Below are 10,923 nucleotides of genomic sequence, written 5' to 3' on the forward strand. Positions count from 1 at the left end.
GCGACCAGAGACGGCGGTGCCTATCGGCTGACAACTGGAAGGCCGCTAGATTGGTCGGGGGAGAGGATAAGGGTGTAACTTAGGTCCATAATCATATCCTCCAGGCTAGGTCATACATCTATGAATAGTGTCAAAATACAATCCATCCAAGGTTATAGGTGCAAGAGCGAATTTTGAGCTAATGGGGGGGGGGGGAGGGGCACATCCTTGTTCCCATCCTTTCCCAACCCTAGTGGCATTGCCCAGTGCAGAATCTTCCTCAAATGTCGTACCCGCGGGTATTTTCGACGCGACCGGCCAACACAGCAAACGCGTATCGAGATTCAACTGGCACTCATATGGTGGTCCATTTGTTACTTCATTCAGTCACCGCATAGCTTGCGCGGACGCATGCCTGTAGCTAAGAGCATCGCAAACGTTCCGCCGTGCGGCCCACAGTGGTCACAGCATTAGTTCACTGTATATCTTGGCCCCGCCCCTCTCACTGCTAAGTTATACCGAGCACATAAGAAACCTTATTTAGCCTTTAATATATAGTTTCTTTATTGAAAAATTATCATTGTATAAAATAATCTTCAAAATCATAACAAAGCTCAAGCTTGTTGATTCTTTACATTTATGCTACCAGGGTGATACCATTCAACGGGAACGAACAGTTTTCTTGTTGATAATTATTTTGGTCCAAAACATTTATAGTTGGCCTTGATTCGCTATTAAACTAATAAATTGTTCCTTTTAATAATTTATATCTGCTTAATAATACTCAAATATTTTATTTATAAAACTTAAATGTATACTTAGGAATACAGCTCAACTGATAGTTTGAGTAGAGATGACACCGAAGGCATCGGACTTCCTGACCAGCTGGTGCTGTACTTGCTCAGAAAGTTTCGAAAATTTTTAAATAATAAATAAGCTAAGTTCTCAGCAATATACCATGATTTTTAAATAAACTTTGGCAAAGCGTCCAAAGAATAGCTAAAAGATGTCACAGTAAAAGCGTAGCATTGTGTGATAAATCATTTTCCTTCTTGGAAAGGTGTTTTGACCGGCAACTAATATCGAAAATCGTTTAAGTCATGTATGAGCTTATTATAGGGATTTAATAGGTTTAAGTCAATAAAAAATAATTAATGTAATACAGAGTACCAGTGCTCATCAGCGTAACCGAGCAAAGGCTTGCCTGCCATCACTATTTACAGTCATCGTGGTGTCATGGTCGTCTTTGTGTGGTGGTGCTGTTGACGCCCGACAGGATTTCCCGAAAAAATGACGGTAATATTACGATGCTGTGCCTTTTAGATTGTTTAAAAGCTTTTTTTCGCTGCTTGCTTTACATCAGCATGGTTTTTGCAGTGAAATGTGGCCTACAGTGTTAGAATAATATCCTTTCAATCAGATGTACAGTAGAATCCGCTTTGCGCCCCGCTGCGTCACGTGGCGCGCTTTTCCGGCCCCCATTCTTGACTGGACTTGTTTGGGCAACTGGGCGGTGCCAGTGGGTTGGGGGGGGGAGGGGGTAAGGATTTCAACTGATGGAACTAATTGATGGAAAATGCAAGCTCGTCTTTGGTCGTGCAGCATTGAAATTCAGCACCACGTTTCTGTTGGCATCAATTTTGGTCATATGTGATGGACTCTGTGAACAAGGAGATTGTATTTGAAACTAATATACTGTGGTGTGGTGTTGTATGTACTCTAGTGCCTATGTAAGTATGCAGTAGCAATATGTGATGCAACTGAACAAATGTTTTTGTATAGCATTGAGTGGAATACATGCATATATACATGCATATTTAAATGCATACATATGTAATCCTGACCTAGTAGTTGTGCAGTACCATGGCTTGGAGTAAATACTGAAGGTAGGAATTAGTGCAGTGAGGTAATGCACTAAGTAATTATGGTTAATGCTGTATAAGTAAATATATATGCATGTATAAATATGTGTATGCATATATATGTATTTATCTTATTACATGCACATGTACTGGCACTCTGCCATGAAGGTAGCCAATCACCATATACAGCCATAAAAGAATCATACTTGTCTCTATACCTTACCCACATTGGCATCAGTATGCATCAGTTTGTATGTAACCAAGAATGTAAATTCATGCTGTATGACTTCATGTACTATTATTTCTTTGAGAGATACATTTCTACCAACCAAGTAGAGTATTGGATGTGTTGTTAGCCCAGGCTTTTGTGTAGTGATTTGATTCCCATATTCATTTTAACATTTGCCAATAGGGCTTTTTGTAGTTGACAACATTTTGCATAAACATGTATTATTTTGTAATATGAATTATGTATGCAAGTCTCCAACAGCATTGTGCAAACATACCAGGTCTTTTGGAATCAAACCAGCTTGCCAGTGAGAGACTAGAGGCACAGGGTTTGATTTCCACTTCCTGCTGTTCCTGCTGGGCTGAGTCAGGTGATGCCATGTAGCTGCAGCAGCTGAGTACATTGTAAAGGCCAGTGAACAATGAGGAGTTGTTCACAGTATTTTCACAAGTTTATTTTTATAATCACAAATCTGCTTTTTCATAGCAGCAGGTTTTGACATTTAAGTCTATGCCAAGCATGGCTATTGGATAGAAGCATGGCCATGTAAAGACTAATATAAGCAGCGTGGTAGGACAGTTCCAGTATGACACACATTTCTTTTCTAATGGCTGAGTATGCTACATAGAGCTATAATAGCAGCTCCTGTTTCAGCCCAGCTCCTAGGCAGCAGTGGATTGGCTGTCAATGATAAGCTACACCAGACAATGAACCACATCATTTTGGTGTTGACTCCCACCTGCATGCCTCCTGCTTGACATTATTATATTTTCCGTGTTTCACCTACTGCTACTGTTGTGTTTGTTCTGTATACTAAATCTGTATTAATACTTTGTAGTATTTATGCATGTTTTTATTTGCTATTGGCTTCTGTTCTCCATAGTGTTGTCTGGCATATGCTATATGTGGCTGTGTGGAGATGTCTTTAGTATCATGATATTTACTCTTTTTACTTGCTAGTAGTTTTCTGCTGAACATGAACAGTGCATCCAGGTCTGTCACTTTCATGGTAACTTAATGGAAAGTATTCATGCAGTTATTGTCATCACAGTTACCTTAAAATTGCTTGTGTTCACAAGATGTTTCCTTCATCCTTTAATTTATCTGTCAAAGCTTAAGTGTCTAACTGCCTCCATATGCTCAGACTCTTCAGGCTGCCTGCACATGTTTGTATCATTGACCCCTGCCACCAGTGTGTGCCAGTATGTAACCCTGTGCCATCTCTGTGTGCAGAGGCAGCGATGAGAGGGTGAGGCCGCGAGCGAGGTGCGCCGCCGCGCCGCTGTCCCGCGCGCGCCATGTGCAGCCGGCCGGCGCGGCCCGGCCGTGTGGTCCGCTCCAGGTCTGGTGGGGCGCTGGCCGCAGCCGCCGTGTGATGGCCCCTGCCCTGACCGAGCCCGACAAGGATCCGGACAGTCCCCGGGCGCCGGCCGCGCAGGCCGAGCTGTCGCCGCGTCGCCCTCGCCGCCTGGCGCGCAGCCTGCAGGCGCTGCTCAAGAGCAACCTCAAAAACCTGCTGGCTGACTGCGGCGGCGAGCTGGTGGTGCGCGGAGCCGGCGGCGTGAGCGATTTTTCAGCGCCCCACGCGGGGGCGATGAAAAATGTGCTAGGCGAGCACTGCAAGCCTAGTGACGGTATAATGGACAGTGAGAAGTCGGAGCAGGAAGACGTCATGGGCCTGCATAGTGTGAACAGCTCCAGCCTCCAGGAGCTCCTCAATGGGAAGAAGCAGCTGGCCGAGTCGCTGCAGCTGGCCAGCTCACCGCCGCCGGATCTGGTGGACATGATCCGCGAGTTCGAGACGGTGGTGCGGACAGGCGCCGCTCGGGACTGGCAACGGCGACGTACCGGCCGAAGAGCTGCAGATGATCAGCCAGTCTGGTGACCAGCATGGACGAGGCGCCGCCGGCGGCACCGATCGTCGCGTCGGCGCCCGCGCCAACGGCCACGCCCGTTACGGCCGAGGCGGCGCGCGCGCGCCAGGCGCAGCTGGAGGGTCGCTCAGCCGGCCTGCTGCGCCGCATGCGCACGCTGCAGGCCCGCTCGGCGCGCCGCCAGGCCACGTCACAGGTGGGCGCGCTACTGGACCGGCTGAGCGCGGTGCACGCGGCACCGTCGGCGGCGGCGGCGGCCGGCACAGCGGCGCCGCCTCCCCCGCCGCCGCCTCCGCCACCGCTACCGTCCGGCGGTGACATCACTGAGATGCTACGAAGTCCAAACGCGAAACATTTCTCGACCACGCAGCTGGTGAACCTAGTGTTGAACAATAAGGCGCCGCCACCGCCGTCGTCCTTTGCGGCAGCTCCGGCAGCGACGGCGGCGGCGGTCGTGGCGCCGCCGCCGTTGCCGTCGGAGAGCTCGGCGGCGGCGGCGCGGCTGGAGCGCGAGGCGGTGGCGGCGGTGGCGCGGCCGGCCGGCGTGGCGAGCCGCCAGCTGACGCGCCTGCTGGCCGCCGAGGACTCGGACGCCACCGAGAGCAGCTCGGGCGGAGAGAGCGGCGACGAGTTCGACCACGGCTGGGACGACTTCGCGCACGAGCGCGCCGCCCCCATGTAAGGCCGCCTGCCCGCCCGTGCATCCGCCCGCGTCCCGCGAACTTTCTTACTCTGTGATCCCTGATCGCCCGCAGTTGACAGACTCGCGATCCCAAGCTCGTGTGTTCAGTCCAGACTTGACCTTTGCTCTGGGTGAAGTGGAGGTGGGTTCAAATGCGTCCCTTCTGATTTTACTCCAGAATGGCCTTTGGCAACTTTAAAGTTGCATATGTGACCACGCGCTGAAGCAGTGAGCGTTTACGTCAGTGGATGCGCTCACGGGATTGTGCTCAATCTTGCATGCCTGATTGGATAAACACTTTGGTCGATTTGTGAACCAGGGTAGGTCGCTTTGGAATATGTGAACGTTCATGATGTTCTGACATGCACCATCTTTTTCATCATCGATCTGTGCTGATCTGCCGTAATTGTACATCAGGCACCACATCTATTGTACGAGTACTTTACTTAAGCTATCTGCTCTTCAAACAACTGGATAAGGGCGTGTCGCTCCCCGTGTTGTGGCATTGCTGCCGAGAATAGGATGGCGCCGTGGCGGCTGCTGCGGTCACCGCTGTGCGGCCGCACGTGCCGCCGCGCCGCCGGCTCGGCTTCGGCGTGACTCTGCCTGCGTGTGCGGGACAGACGGAAGCGGGCGCTCTGGCGGTGGGCGACCGAGCGGGCGGCCGTGGCCTGCCGCTGGTCCTGGCTCGCCTCCCAGGTCACCGACCTCGAGTTCCGCATCCGACAACTCCGCGAGCTGCACAGGTGGGTGGCTGGCGCCCAGTCGGCCAGCGCGCGCCGCTGCCGGCTGCTCGGAACGGATGCAGGAAGGGTTTTGCGTTGTGTACGTGCCCAGGAATGGAATGTGCACTCAGTACTTGTACCTTTGTTGGTGGAAGTCGCCATGTGCTTGCGGATTGCAAGTGCAAAGCTGTACCACTGCAACACCAGATGTATGACGAAATATGCATGATGTGTGGACTGTGGCGTTTTCGCTAAGAAACTCGCGTTGGCCATAGCCACCCAGCCTCGGAGCGACTTCCCAGAGTATGAACAGAGGCACGGTTCTTTGGAAACTTTTATCTGAATGTTTTTTTGTTGCATTTGAACATTTTGAATGTTTTTTTATCTGTGTGCTAGTGATGAATGGTAAGGAAGGTCGCGTTAAAGTGCGGAGAAGAGAGGTTGATAGTACATTTTATCCGAAGCTTCAAAGTGTGAAGAGGCATCTCTGATCATTGTGATCTGCATGGTGAGATACGTACAACTCTGAACTGGTCAGGGATAAGTGCAGTCTGTTATCGAGCTCGTGCAAGCGTAGCGGTGTCGTATGACATGGCACATGCCCGCGGGTCATTTATCTGTGAGCTCTCAGCAGCCCTTGCCGACGGAGGTCGTTGCCGATTCACAGCTCGAGCGGAGGTTCACGTCATTTATAGGGCGCGGCAAGAAGGTTTTAAAGGAATTCGATAGATGCGCTCTAGTGGAATGATGCGTTAATGGCGGTTGGCTCAGAATATTTTCTAAGCTGAGCTTGTGGAGACCGCGACGCAACCGCCCCTGTTGGGTAATGTGAAGTCATCTGAAAGTACCCTCGCTGGTGTGCTAGCCAATAGTGCAGAATGGTCTTGTGCTTTGCCACGTCCTAGGTCGTCTCGGATTAACCAGTGTTCAGCCAGCTGCCAGTTGGCGTTTTTTTGACGGGTTAAGCTGAGCGCTTTCCTGGACGCCAACGTGAACGAGCTTGGTGTGTATCGGGAATGGATGGCGCCGAGCGACGCAGGCCGTAGCGCTGTGACTCGCGACAGTGGAACAGAAACTGATCTGTCGACAGGAGCTGACATGGGACGAATATTTTTTCAAAGGACGGATTTCAAGGCTTCCAATAGGATGAATTAGACAGGTAACATTTGCCGTCCTTAATATTTGTCAGTCGGGGGTGCTGGTGGCGGCGGGTGTGCTGACCCCAGTTGACCCGTCGAGGCGTGCCGGGCCTACCCAGTCGGGCCGTTCGAGGGCTCTCCATGCACCGTTGCCAAAAAGGGCATGCACAGGGACGCGACCAGCATGACTGGCAATGCATGTACGCAATCGCAAAATGAAACCAATGCGATGGCAAGCGCTGGCAGAACTTCTGGGGGATGTCCCCCAAGCGCTGGTATTTTCAGCGAAGTAATCAGTCGGCGCTGTGAAGTACGGAGTGCCTACAGAAGCGAGCCATACTTGCCAACAGGTGCTCGGCGCTAAGCCCGTCCCCTGCCTGACGCGTCTGAGACTTTCCTGGCGCTGGTCCGCCGCAGAATCGGCCTGATGTTCTGCCCTGGACTAGATGAGGTCTGCCGCTGTATCGGTCCAATGCTCTGCCCTGGACCAGATGAGGTCTGCCGCTGTATCGGTCCAATGCTCTGTCCTGGACCAGATGGGGTCTGCCGCTGTGTCGGTCCGGTGCTCTGTCATGGACCAGATGAGATCTGCCGCTGTATCGGTCCGATGCTCTGCCCTGGAGCAGATGAGGTCTGTCGCTGTATCTATCCGATGCTCTGTCCTGGACCAGATGAAGTCTGTCGCTGTATCGGTCCGATGCTCTGCCCTGGACCAGACGAGGTCTGTCACTGTATCGGTCCGATGCTCTGCCCTGGATCAGACGAGGTCTGCCGCCGTATCGGTCCAATACTCTGCGCTGGATGGGACGAGGTCTGCCGCTGTATCGGTCCAGTACTCTGCGCTGGATGGGACGAGGTCTGCCGCTGTATCGGTCCGATGCTCTACCCTGGATCGGATGAGGTCTGCCGCCGTATCGGTCCAATGCTCTGCCCTGGACCAGAGGAGGTCTGCCTCCGTATCGGTCCAATGCTCTGCGCTGCATGAGACCAGGTCCACCGCTGTATCGGTCCAATGCTCTGCGCTGGATGAGACGAGGTCTGCCGCTGTATCGGTCCGATGCTCTGCCCTGGACCAGACGAGGCCTGTCGCTGTATCGGTCCGATGCTCTGTCCTGGACCAGACGAGATCTGCCGCCGCATCGGTCCGATACTCTGCCCTGGACCAGACGAGGTCTGCCGCTGTATCGGTCCGATGCTGTGCCCTGGATCAGACGAGCTGCAGTGACAACACTCCGGGCGCCGTTAAGGAGTACCCGCGCACGGAATGCCCTCGTGACGCCGCACCGTCACCGTCAGCGCCGGTGACGTCATGCATTGCCATACCAGTGTACCCGGATGTGGCGAAGCGGCGGCAAATGTCACACTGCCAGCGGGAAGCTATCGAACTGCTCAACGCTGGCTGTGATGTAGTGGTTAGGTCACGTGACTGCTCGCGTAACCACCAGCGGGCTGCTGTATTTATAACTATACGTGGTGCGTGCCCTGTGAAGTGGAAAATTCCGCTGATTACATGTAGTCTGCCGCAGTGGTGTGTGCCGTTACATGTGGGATGGCAGTTTTATATCGACATGGACAGCCGGCTGCACTCTCAGCGCCCTGCGGCGATTGGGAAAGAAGAGGGTAGTGTGTTAGATATTTGACCAGGTGGGGATGTCATGGGCATGCGTGGGATTTTTCGTTTTGGTCCTGTATTGGGGAATATAATATCCCAGAGTGGGAGTGGAGGGGGGGGGGGGGAAGGGTGTACGCAAAAGTCAAAAGACTGACTTCTGAAACATGGAAAGCATCGGCCTTCATCTTAGTATGCTAGGTTTTAACATGTCTGGTGGACCGGCTGACTGGTATCTAAAATAACACGTTAGCTCTCAATGTGGCACCATATATCAGATCATGTCAAGAAGAGTTTAACAGAGCGAGGGAGTTTTTTGGGGGCGGAGGGGAGGGCAATAACATTTCTGTTCGGGGAGAATCCGGCACGAGACATTCTGCCAAGCCGACGGATTCCGTGTTTCGGTATTTTGGAATCCGTTGTGTTGAGTCCATTCATCGCGGTAGTGCCGCCCGCCTGTGACATCGGTGAAAGCCGCAGAACATTGGCAGACACGTGGAACCAAATGTATAGCAGGGGAATGAATACGCTGTGCTAATCACGGAAGGTATTGAAACGCAATGAACGTCTTTTGTGGGAGTCTAATATAAACGTAATTGTCTTGTTGCTCCTCTCAGTCAAGGGAATGCCTAAAACCATCGGAACACTGGACAGAGCTGCATTGTATTGTGATCCGACCAGCGCAATGGGCCAGACGTCGTCCGACGCAGCACCGCCGTATGTATGGCGCGACGTGCTAATGGTTCCCCCAGGCTCCGTCACTGCGGGGCGGAAACAGATGCCACTCGGTCCCGGCCGCGGTTCCCGTTTGTTTGCGTGTGCTGACGCGGCGCTCGAGGAACGCGTGGGGGGCGTTTTGGGGGAGTGTTTGTGCCGTTCGAGAGAGCCGCGTGGGTGCGCAGTGTTCACGGTTCGGTTGGGGTGGCCGTGCCGTGCCGTGCCGTGCCGCGGGCTGAGGCTGTGACACGTGCAGCTAGCGGCTGTGTGCTGCCCCGTGTCTCGGCTCTCCGCCGTGCGCGGCTCAGCGGCAGCGTGCCTGTGTGTCTGCGTGCGGCCAGCGGCCCGCCAGCTCCACCACGGCCGGCGCCTGGGGCGAGGGGAGCGGCCGTTGGGGGCCGCTCTGGTGGAGCCGCTCTGGCCATGTGGACCAGCCCGCGGGCTGAGCTGAGGGCGCCTCTGACATCTGAGAGCAGTGCTTTACTGGGTTTGGCTATGGCATGGACAGCAGGGGAGTGCTCTTGAACGGCCGGTCTCCGCCGCGGCTTTTGAAGGCGATGGCAAGCAGACGAATGCACGTCGGGCGTCGGCGTGGACGCTGTGCAGAACGATAGATAAGGAGGGTTGCCTGCAGAGGGGGGGAGCCGATGGGGCGATGCGTGTATTAGCGGTGACACATGGTCAGGGTGTTTGCATTATGTCGGTCCGCCGGGTATGGGGTCGAAGTGCGAGCTGGCTCGCGGCGCTCGATGCGGGGCGGGACCAGTGGTCCTCAGCGCGTTGTGCTCCGCATCGGGCCGCCGGTGTGGTCAGCCGCGGCCCTTTCCAGGATCGCGCTCGTTCACAGTAAACCCTGACTCATGCGACAGCGGGGAAGGTGCTCGGCTGGCCGGGCCCTATGAAAGACACACTTCAAACGGCCACGACAGCTGTTAATGTGCGCGCCCCCTCGACTCCAAATAGAAATCGCCGCGGAGCGTCCGTGGGCGTTTGTTTACGCAAGTCCGGTTTGCGTTACGATCTTCGGTGGAACCGTGCCGGGACCGGTGTGGGCCGGGACGGTGCCGCGCCGTGCCTGCCAGGCCGTTACTGGAGCCGGGAGGCGGCCGTGGCGGCGGCCGGCTCGGGGCGCGCGCGGAGGCGGCCGGCCGGCCGGCCCGCGGCGCGCCGCCACCGGGCACATGGCCGTTGGCGGGCTTCGACGGCTGGCCGGCCAGCCGGGCGAGACGGTCCGCTCCTCCCACCGCCCGCGCCTGCCGCCGTGGGCGTGTTGAGGTGGCGTCCGTCTGTCGGGCGCCGCGCGTTCGCAGTGGCGGTGTTTGTCGGCGGCCGGCGGAGCTCCTGACCTGGTGCCGGGGCCGGCGGGGTGTGTGCGGTCACAGGTCGGGTGCAAAGTGAACAGTGCAGTCGGCGTGCCCTAAGACACCAATTAACAACGACGGGTGTGCGGCTCTGATGTTGTCGGCGGGTCGCCCGTGCCGAGCGAAGCCATTGACGGCTGGACCGGACTCGGACGTCTGTGGTCAGCTGAGTGTCCCAGTGATGGACCGGTGCCGTATGAAACGGCCAGAGTCTGTGCCGGCGGGCGGGGATCAGTTGTCGACATGTTGCCTGGCGATTTTACCAATCTCGACAAGACCGGTCGATCGCCAGATTCTGCACCTGATCTCGTCTCCGGGCCATCCGTGTCCTCCGAGCACTCGCACTTGCCAGCACGCGGCGCGACAACGCTCTGAGCGTGGTGCACCAGTGGCGCGACTGCAGTGGCCGGCCGCGGCGGCGGCAGTGGGCGTCCGGCGTCGTCGAGCAGCGCGCCGCATCGATCGCCGTCGCCGGTGTGTGGCCGCGGCGCACACTTGTGGCGGCGGCGACTGGCCGGCCGCCGGCGCTCATGTGACCGTCCGCTCGGCCCGGTCCGCTCGCCGCGCGGCCGGCCTACGCGCTGGACAGCGATCCCCGCCGCATCCCCGCCCTTCCGCCTGCTCCTCTCCCGTTGCGGTCGTTGCCGGCCGCCGGTGGCGCGGCCGGTGTTTACGGTGGCGGTGTGTACCGGCGCGGCGGGCGTCGTCTCCATTGTCGGGGCGGACTGGCGGCCGGTGCGGCGCGG

The 10,923-nt window shown here is 55.6% G+C and overlaps 1 pseudogene; it reads left to right on the forward strand.

The window, feature by feature from the left end:
• The first annotated feature begins 1,212 nt into the window (after nucleotides 1-1,212).
• LOC119089827 (uncharacterized) overlaps nucleotides 1,213-10,923 on the forward strand; it is a 14,413-nt pseudogene continuing 4,702 nt past the window's right edge.

Source organism: Pollicipes pollicipes, unplaced genomic scaffold (genome assembly GCF_011947565.3).
Source record: "Pollicipes pollicipes isolate AB1234 unplaced genomic scaffold, Ppol_2.1 Scaffold_3087;HRSCAF=3621_pilon_pilon_pilon, whole genome shotgun sequence".
Taxonomy (NCBI): domain Eukaryota; kingdom Metazoa; phylum Arthropoda; class Thecostraca; order Pollicipedomorpha; family Pollicipedidae; genus Pollicipes; species Pollicipes pollicipes.